The sequence below is a fragment of the Phytophthora cinnamomi genome (assembly GCF_018691715.1).
Source record: "Phytophthora cinnamomi strain GKB4 chromosome Unknown Contig95, whole genome shotgun sequence".
Taxonomy (NCBI): Eukaryota; Oomycota; class Peronosporomycetes; order Peronosporales; family Peronosporaceae; genus Phytophthora; species Phytophthora cinnamomi.
In genome coordinates, this window is record NW_027151028.1 from 217451 (window position 1) to 227338 (window position 9888).

Genomic DNA, 9888 nt, shown 5'->3' on the forward strand with positions numbered 1-9888 from the left:
CCAACTTTCAATGTCGACTGCGGATCACCCGCAGACGGACGGTCAAACCGAGCGCGTGAATCGCGTGCTCGTCGATATGTTGAAGAGCTACGCTCACTCGTTCCACTACTGGGCGAGTGCTTACCGATAGCAGAGTTTGCCATCAATAACTCAGTGCATGCCTCGACAGGGCATACACCGTTCTACGTGAATGCCATGCTGCATCCACGTCTACCGAGTTTACTCGGGTGATAGCTCCCACTTTAAGTGGGGAGGATCTACGACTGCAATACAGCAGCCGCAGAAACCGCTGACACTTGCACAGTGTCAGCTGCAACAATGGACAAACCACATGAGTCTGCGCAGGGCGCGAACTCCCTAACATGGCCAACGACCACGGGTCTGCGCAGGGCGCGAACACCGCAAGAACCACGCAGAGGCCGGGCCTCTAGCAGAGAGCGAGCTGAATGACTTCAGCTCGGATGCAATCAGTTTCATCAGCCGTGATTCGGTTTGTCCAAGACACAATAGCAGCTTCTGTTGATCAGCAGAAGCTGAACGCAACAATGCGGGCAGAGGCAACACAAATGAATTTAAAGTTGGTTCATTGGTTTTGTTAGCTACACAAAACCTGCCCAGACATGCAGTTTCGGATTTCGGAGCAAGCAAGCTTGCTCCGCGCTTCATCGGGCCGTTCACTGTGTTGGCACGGCACGGTAGCAACACGCTAGACATACCGTCTAGCATGCTTCATCCGACCTTTTACGTCGGACGGCTCAAACCATACCTGCAGCACAAGCCACCTAGCTCGGCTGACCCGAAGCCTCGGCAGAGCCGAGGAAGCGAAACCTTGTCTCGCCGACGAGCAACCTCTCCTCCAGCGCGCGGACGCTGGAGCAACCATCTGGGTCCCCAGCTCGACCTGGATATTCGAGGCGGTCTGCGAGACCGCCGCGACTTGAGCCTTCTGGTTCGCCAGCTCCTGCTTCAGGGCGGCGAACTCAGCGCCACAGACGCTCGACGGCCACCCGGTCGTGGAGAGGCGCATACGGATCAGCCGGGGCTGATCATACCCGGGCGTGTTCCACCCCGCCACCACCGATCCGTGACGCCCGCGGCTCAACCCGCTGGATTGTTGAGCGGATTGTTGACCATAGTATCCCGAAACAAACCCTCAAGGGGCTCGTTTTCGTATTCGTTGGAGAGGATTTCCTCCCCATCGAGATACATGGGAGCCGCGGAACGAATTGCCGGAGGACGTTCCGGAAATGGTGAGGGCGTACGAGGAGCAGTACGCGCTGGCGCAGCGGAAGTAACACGAGCGCTGCGATCATCGCTAGCGCCCGAACCCTCACGTGCTAAGAACTTAGCACGGAGCTCTTTGAGACTCTCGGGCACACGGAATGGCGTGTACCCGTTCAGGTCGCAGTCGCTCAAGCGGACCGCGCCTGAGCACTTCGTGCACTGAAAGCCCTCGGACACAGCGCACGGCACATTTGCCTCCTCAGCAGCAACATGAAGTTGCTCCAGCTTTCCACGCTTCGAGTACGTCTCGAAGCGATCACGCTGCTTAATCCGATCACGGTAAGCACTCGGCCTCTTGTTGAAGTTCTCAACAAAGGCGTTCCAGCTTGACAAAGTGCCTGCCATTCGGGCACTTTGCTGCGAAGAGGTCTTCTTGCTTTGAAACCATCGGAGCTCATGAAAGAGTCCGATGTAGTAATCACGCCTTTGATGCGTTTCCGCATCAAAGTGCCGCTCTGCAACCACAGCGTCATCTTTGATGGCGCTGCATACAACGGCACCTCATTCAGGTACCGAGTTCCCAAACCGGTCCGCGATCTCGGACGCGGACGGCATCCATGGATCGCGCGCTGCAGGCATCGCAAACCTTGAGCTTTAACATCACGCGCTGCAGCAGCAGCGCGCAGATCTGAGCCCAGCTGAAGCGAGTGGGGTATCACTCAGTACGCGAACGCTTCGAACTCGAAGCGTCCGATTCGTCCCCTTCACGCGGGCGAACGTTCTTGGCGTGAGGGTCGAGCGATTCGCTCGACACTGAGTCTTTACGCTTTGAGGGCGAGTCCTCCTCGCCCTCCATGTCTTCATCGTCGTCGTCGAAGTCGACGACGTCGCACCGCCTTCTGGCGTTCGAAGTAGTCGTCGATGGAGATGACTCCCCATCGACTTTGCGGACTTCTTCTGAGGCGCGCTCATCGTTGAATGAGCGCGGATTTCTCAAACGCGGAGAATTGATGAATGGTCAATTCAAAGATTGACGTGCGGGGACCCGCGCGTCTAACATAAGGGGGATGGTGTAACGGGGTTACGTACAAGTGGCTGCAAGCCACTTGTGAATTAACAGATAGGTTATCTGTTAAACGTTTTGGATACTTCCTCACATTGGTGTAAGACACCGATGGATACATTGAAGTGGACCACCACGGTGAGTGGTCACACATACCAAAGATCCTATTGGTGAAAGCAGCATCTTTCTACCAATCAGAGATTATGCATATTAGCGGGGCTCTGACGGCCAGCCGCTGCCAACCCTTTCATAGATGATAAACAGTTTTAGCAGCTTTTAGAGGAAGATCAATTTACAAACAATACAGTTCTCATTTTACCTAATCAAAGTCACTTGGAATCCTTTCTTACTTAACTTATATTTGTGTATTCAAATATAATTTACCTAAGTAATTACTAAGTACTTACGCTTCCTCATACACGTTGCGCAACGTGTAAGCGAACGTAGTGAGTCAAGTTAGACCCACTACACCCAACAACGCGCCAGGAGGCGCTGCGAGAACTGCGCGCAGCTTTAATCATTGTTCCAGGGGAGTCTTTCCGACTGCTTGCACTGAGGCCTTTAGTGTAGCGGTTCTAACTTGACTCACTACTTTAGCTTGCACGTTCCGCTACGTGTATGAGGAAGCGTAAGTACTTAGTAATTACTTCGGTTAATTATATTTGAATACACAAATATAAGTTAAATCAGATAAGATTCCAAGTGACTTAGATTAGGTAAAATGAGAACTGTATTGTTTGTAAATTGATCTTCCTCTAAAAGCTGCTAAAACTGTTTATCATCTATGAAAGGGGTTGAGAGCGGCTGGCTGTCAGGGCTCCGCCAATATGCACGTCTCTAATTGGTAGAAAGATGTTGCTTTCTACCAATAGGATCTTTGGGTAGGTGTGGACCACTCATTGTGGTGGCCCACTTCAATGTATCCCTTGGTGTGATTTACACCAAGGTGAGGAAGTATCTAAAACTTTTAACAGATATCTTATCTGTTAAAAATCACAAGCGGCTTGTAGCCACTTGTGCGTGTAACCACGTTACAACATCCCCCCTTAAGGTTAGACACGCGAGGTCTCCGCACGTCAATCTTCTGAATTGACCACTCGACAATTATCCGCGTTTGGAATAGAAATCCGCGCTCATTCAACGATGAGCGCGCCCCAAGAGAAGAACCCGAAGGCGGCGGAGAGTCATCTCTCCATCGATGACTACTTCGAGAACCAAAAGGCGAAGTATGGCGACGTCATCGACTTCGACGACGACGATGAAGACATGGAGGACGAAAAGGACTCGTCCTCAAAACGCAGAGACTCAGTGTCGAGCGAATCGCTCGACCCCCACGCTAAGAACATTCGCCCTTCGAAGCGTTCGCGAACTGAGAGTGATACCCCATTCGCTTTCGCTGGGGCTCTTAGTTCTCCGCGCGCTGCAACTGCAGCGCGTGATTTCAAAACTCAAGGCTCTCCGCGCGCTGCGTCTGCAGCGGCGATCCGTGGATGCCGTCCGCGTCCGAGATCTCGGACCGGTATGGGAACTCGGTACCTCCGAATGAGGTGCCGTTATACGTATGCAGCGCCATCAAAGATGACGCTGTGGCTGCAGAGCGGCACTTTGATGCGGAAACGCATCAAAGGCGCGATTATTACGTCGGACTCTTCCATGAGCTCCGATGGTTTCAAAGCAAGAAGACCTCTTCTCGCAGCAAAGTGCCCGAATGGCAGGCACTTTGTCAAAGCTGGAACGCCTTTGTTGAGAACTTCAACAAGAAACCGAGTGCTTACCGTGATCGGATTAAGCAAGCGCGTGATCGCTTCGAGACGTACTCGAAGCGTGGAAAGCTGGAGCAACTTCATGTTGCTGCTGAGGAGACAAATGTGCCGTGCGCTGTGCCCGAGGGCTTTCAGTGCACGAAGTGCTTCCCAGGCGCGGTCCGCTTGAGCGACAGCGACCTGAACGGGTACACGCCGTTCCGTGTGCCCGAGAGTCTCAAAGAGCTCCGTGCTAAGTTCTTAGCACGTGAGGGTTCGGGCGCTGGCGATGATCGCAGCGCTCGTATTACTTCCGCTGTGCCAGCGCGTACTACTCCTCGTACGCCCTCACCATTTCCGGAACGTCCTCCAGCAAGACGTTCCGCGGCTCCCATGTAACTCGATGGGGAGGAAATCCTCTCCACGAAAACGAGCCCCTTGAGGGTTCGTTTTCGGGATACTATGGTCAACAACCCGCTCAACAATCCAGCGGGTTGAGCCGCGGGCGTCACGGATCGGCGGTGGCGGGGGTGGGAACACGCCCCGGGTATGATCAGCCCCGGGCTGATCAGTACGCGCCTCTCCACAACCGGGTGACCGCCGTGGCGCGTCTGCGGGGCGCTGAGTTCGCTGCCCTGAAGCAGGAGCTGGCGAACCAGAAGGCCCAAGTCGCGGCGGTCTCGCAGGCCGCCTCGAATATCCAGGTCGAGTTGGGGACCCAGATGAAGGGGTTGCTCCAGCGCGTCCGCGCGCTGGAGGAGAGGCTGCTCGTCGGCGAGGACAAGGCTTCCGCTTCTCCCTCGGCTTCTGCCGAGGCTTCGGGTCAGCCGAGCTAGGTGGCTTGTGCTGCAGGTATGGCTTGAGCCGTCCGACGTAAAAGGTCGGATGGAAGAGCATGCTAGACGGTATGTCTAGCGTGTAAGCGTTACCGTGCCGTGCCAACACAGTGAACGGCCCGATGAAGCGCGGAGCAAGCTTGCTTGCTCCGAAATCCGAAACTGCATGTTTAGGTAGGTTTGAGTAGCTAATAAAACCAATGAACTAACTTCGAATTCATTTGTGTTGCCTCTGCCCACATTGTCTGCGTTCAGCTTCTGTTGACCAACAGAAGCTGCTATTGCATCCTGGCAAACCGGATTACGGCTTGTCTTTTATTGATGAAGTCAATCGCGTTCGAGCTGAAGTCATTAAGGTCGCTCTCCGCTAGAGGCCCGGCCACTGCGTGGTACTTCGCGGTGTCTGCGCCCTGCGCAGACCCGTGGTCTTTGTCCTTGTTATGGGAGGAGTCTGCACCCTGCGCAGACTCATGCTTTTGTTCGTTGTTGCAGCTGCCACTGTGCTAGTGTCAGCGGTTTTCTGCGGCTGCTGTATTGCAGTCGTAGATCTTCCCCCACTTAAAGTGAGAGCCATCACTCCGAGTAAACTCGGTAGACGTGGATGCCGCATGGCATTCACGTAGAACGGTGTATGCCCGGTCGAGGCATGCACTGAGTTGTTGATGGCAAACTCTGCCATCGATAAGCACTCGCTCCAGTATTGGAACGAGTGAGCATAGCTCTTCAGAATGTCGACCAGCACGCGGTTCACGCGCTCGGTTTGTCCGTTCGTCTGCGGATGGTCCGCAGTCGACATTGAAAGCTGGCTCCCAAGAAGTGTAAACACTTCTTGCCACAGGTTCGCTGTGAAGCGTGGGTCTCGGTCCGACACGATGTCGGTCGGCATGCCATGGTGTTTGAACACCATGTCGACGAACAGATGGGCCGTCTGCTTCGCTGTCACTTCTGCCGGCACCGCAGCAAGATGCTGAAGCGGTCAACGAAGATCACAACACCGGTATTCCCTCCGCTGTCCGGGGGAAGACCAAAGATGAAGTCCAATGACATGGACTTCCAACACTCCGACGGAGTCGGTAGTGATTGTAACGGAGCCTGCGCGAATGTCGCAGGCTTTACGCGTTGGCATACCTCGCAAGCACGAATGTACTTGCGCACCCACTTATACTGGTGGTGCCAGTAGAAGTCGCGCGTGAGAAGGACGTAAGTCTTCTCACGTCCGAGATGTCCCGCAGTCGGGGCATCATGATACTCGTACATGATCCTGAGTCGCAGGTCATGGTCATTCGGCACGACAACGTGATCCGCGTTGTCGTCGACTGCATTATAAAGAAGCAGTCCGTGGTGCACCCGATATCGGTGTGCACGCGCACGAAGGTGTTTGGCAACTTCTGACGAGCCTTGTCAGAAGGCGCTGTGCCATAGGCCAACAAGCGTTTCGCGTCCGCATCGTGCGCGTACGCGGCCTTCACGTCGTCCAGCAGAGACGATGTGGGTTTGCTCGATCGCATGACGTCAATGGCATTGACGTCAGCAGCTTCTGCATAGTCCGGCCGACGTGATAACGCGTCGGCCACCACATTCAATCTTCCGGGTTTGTATTCGACCCGGAAGTTATACTCCGCAAAGAATGAGAGCCATCTCGCCATTCTTTGTGATATGTGTTATGACTTCACTGCAGTGCGCAGTGATGCATGGTCGGTGTAGACCACAAACGGTCTACTTCCAAGTAGATACACTCGGAACTTTGCGAGTGCGTATTTCATGGCAAGGAGTTCCTTGTCATGTACCGGATAGTTGCGCTCAGCTGGCTTCAGCTGACGCGACTGGTAATAGACGACACGATCATGGCCCTCGTGGTCGTGCTGCATCAACGCACATCCGATCGCGAAGTCGGATGCGTCACATACGACGTGGAATGGACGATCTTGGTCAGCCACTGCCAAGATCGGTGCCTCAGCCAAGCCCCGCTTGACTGCATCGAATGCCTTTTGGCAATCGGTTGTCCAATTCCACACAGCTTCCTTCTTAAGAAGCTGTGACAGCGGGCGGATCTTGCCCGCGTAATCCTCCACGTACTTGCACAAGTACGTGGCCAAGCCAAGGAATTGCCTCAGTTCCTTGACACTTGAAGGCGTTGGCCATTCATTTACCACTCTGACCTTTTCCGGGTCAGGGCGAACACCATTCTTTCTTACGAGACACCCGAGGACGGGTATCTCGCTTGCCCCGAAGATTCACTTCTTCAGGTTCGCGTACAGCTTATGTTTTCGCATAAGCTCAAGTAGCTTCCGGAGATGCACCCGGTGCATCTCTCCGTCGGTCTTCCCGTCCACAGCCCGGCTGTGGATGAACACATCGTCGAAGTAACTCGGTTGCGAAGTCGCGCACCGAGCGCAACAAGTGCGTCACGCACCTGTTGAAAGTCGCAGGGGCATTGTTAAGCCCCTGTGGCATTACTAGCCATTCCCAGAGCGTGCCGCTTGGCGTGCTCAGTGCCGTGAGAGGGATATCGCTCTCACGCATTAGGATTTGATAAAATCCATCTCGCAAGTCGAGAGCACTGTAAACGGTGCTCCCGGCCATCGAATCGATGATAACATCTTTCCGCGGTATCGGCGTCTGCGCCGGTACCGTCGCATCGTTCAGCTTGTTGTAGGCATGAACGATGCGCCATCCGCCCTGTGGCTTCTTGACACAGAACGTCGGAGCACTGTGCGGGGACTTTGATTCCCGCACTTGTCCTGCTTTACGACGACTTTCAAAGAAGTCGTCGATCGCTTTCACTTGCTCTCGCGGCAGTGGCCACTGCCGCGTGACACAGTACTTCGTGCCCGGCACGAGATCAATCTCGTGCTGAATGCCCTTATCCTGCGGAAGCTCCGCAGGGATCTCTTCCGGGAGTACGTCTTTGTACTCCCTCAACAGTTCGTAATAGGGACTCGACTTCAGCGAGTCCCAACCTTGTTCCTCGAAGCGCTCTCGCTTCGTCTTCGCACTGAGAGTGTCTTCACTCTTAGTGGTACTTCCCATGAAGGGCTGTCTCAGCTCTTCGCTCTCGCTCTCCGTTCTTTCGCTGTTCGAAAGAACGCAGACCTGCTCGATACGTCCATCGTGCAAGTCGCGCGTGAAGCGCTTCTAGCTCATGACTGGAAGCGAAGTCAACTCCGACGCCGTCGTCGGAGGATTAGCGAGTTCCATCTCACGATACTGGAATCCAGTATCGGTGCGCGTCAAGACGCTTAGCGTCTTGACATTCGACGTCACCGCCGCAGTCTGCCCAGCAGACTGCTCTTGTTGCGTCTCGGTCCCGGACCGAGACTTGCGCAGCGTTTTCCGCTTGCGCCGTCTTCTTGTTGTGCGGAGCCCGGCTCTGCACAGTTGTTCTTCTGGTCCAGGCCCGGCCGTGGACAGTTGTTCGCCGGCGGACCCTGTCCGCGGGCGCGCGGTATCAAGCCCGGCTTGACCGCATTTTCCTTCGTGCAGCCCGGCTGCACGGTACCGTGTCCCTTCGCCGGCAGACCCTGTCTGCGGGCGCGCGATATCAAGCCCGGCTTGATCGCATGGCGCTTCGTCGTGCAGCCCGGCTGCACGACAGCATGCAAATTGCGTCAGTGCGGTACGTTTGCAACCGTCCGCACTGTTTGCAGCGTCAACTCCCGGAGTTGACACGCCTTCGTCACCTCGACGCCATTCATTGGCGGAGCCCCTCATGACCGAGGGTGCGTCGGCTCCCGGAGCCGACGCGTCGTTGTCGACCTGACCGCTTCGGGTCAGGGACTGTCCCTTACACGCTTGAACGTGGGTATTGGTTCCCGGAACCAACACATCTTTTTCTTCCGACGTCGGCAGCATTGCCGACGTGGGGCTCACATGTGCGCGCCCTCGCGCACTTCCTGGGCACTCCGGGACAGCGGCATAAAGCGCTGTCTGGATTGGTAAGCCGGGCGCACCTGCTGGTGCGTGCGCTGCGGTAACAGGGCCATCGCTCTCTGTTCCGCTGTCGCGTCCGAAGCGCACGAGCGTGCGCTCCCTCCAGTCTATCACCGGATCGTGCCGTGCAAGCCACGGCATGCCCATTACCACGTCGATCTTATCGTCCAGGTCCAGGACGATAAAGTGTTCCACAAACCCCCGTTGTTTGTACGAGAAGCGCACGTTCACGACGCGCTTCTCGGTCTTCACGATGGCACCTGTTGCCAATCGAACTTCCAGAAGACTTCGAGGTACATTTACCTCCTCGAAGTCAAGACTCGGTAAACTCCGCAGTCGAACAAAGTTGTTCGACGCGCCTGAATCTACCAATGCTCGAAGAGAGTCACTCACTCTCTTCGAGTAAACCTTCAAGATGACCAGGTTCGGCCTGTCATCTTGCTTTTTGCAGCGAGAGCTAGTCTCACTGGGGGCTGCAGTCCTCTGTGTCGCGTGCCCGATGTCGGCACGCGCGACTGCATTACCAGTAGGGCGCCCCGCGCCTACTGGATGTTCGCGTTTTTTTGTTGGTCCGCGGCGATGCCTAGCATCGCCACGACGGCCACCTCCAGGGGGCATGGGAGCTGTACACTCCAGTGCAAAGTGACCGATTCGTCCGCAACGGAAGCATCGCACATTACTTCCGTGCTGCTGGTGGCCAGCAGCCGTTGCATTCGAGAGGACCATTGGTTCCGGACCTCTCGTCCTCACTACCGGGCGCGGTTGCGGCCTCGGCACATTTGCATGGAGGTTAGCCTGCCGCAGGCTAAACTCTTCTTGCATGGCAAGGGTGGTTGCAGCTTCGATAGTACTCGGGTACTGTCGGTAGAGATATGTCTTCACGGGCCCATCTCTAAGCCCCTCCATGAACGTGACGACCTTGGTCGCCTCGTCAATTGGATTGGTCACGATATTTGAGACCGCGTATCATGCGCGCTGCGCGTAAGCATGAACGTCATGCTTACCTGCTGAAGGTCGAGGAACTCCGCCCTCGACCGGAACTCGTTTTGCGGGGGCTCAAACGCTTGTTTGAGCTCCTCTTTGAACACTTCGT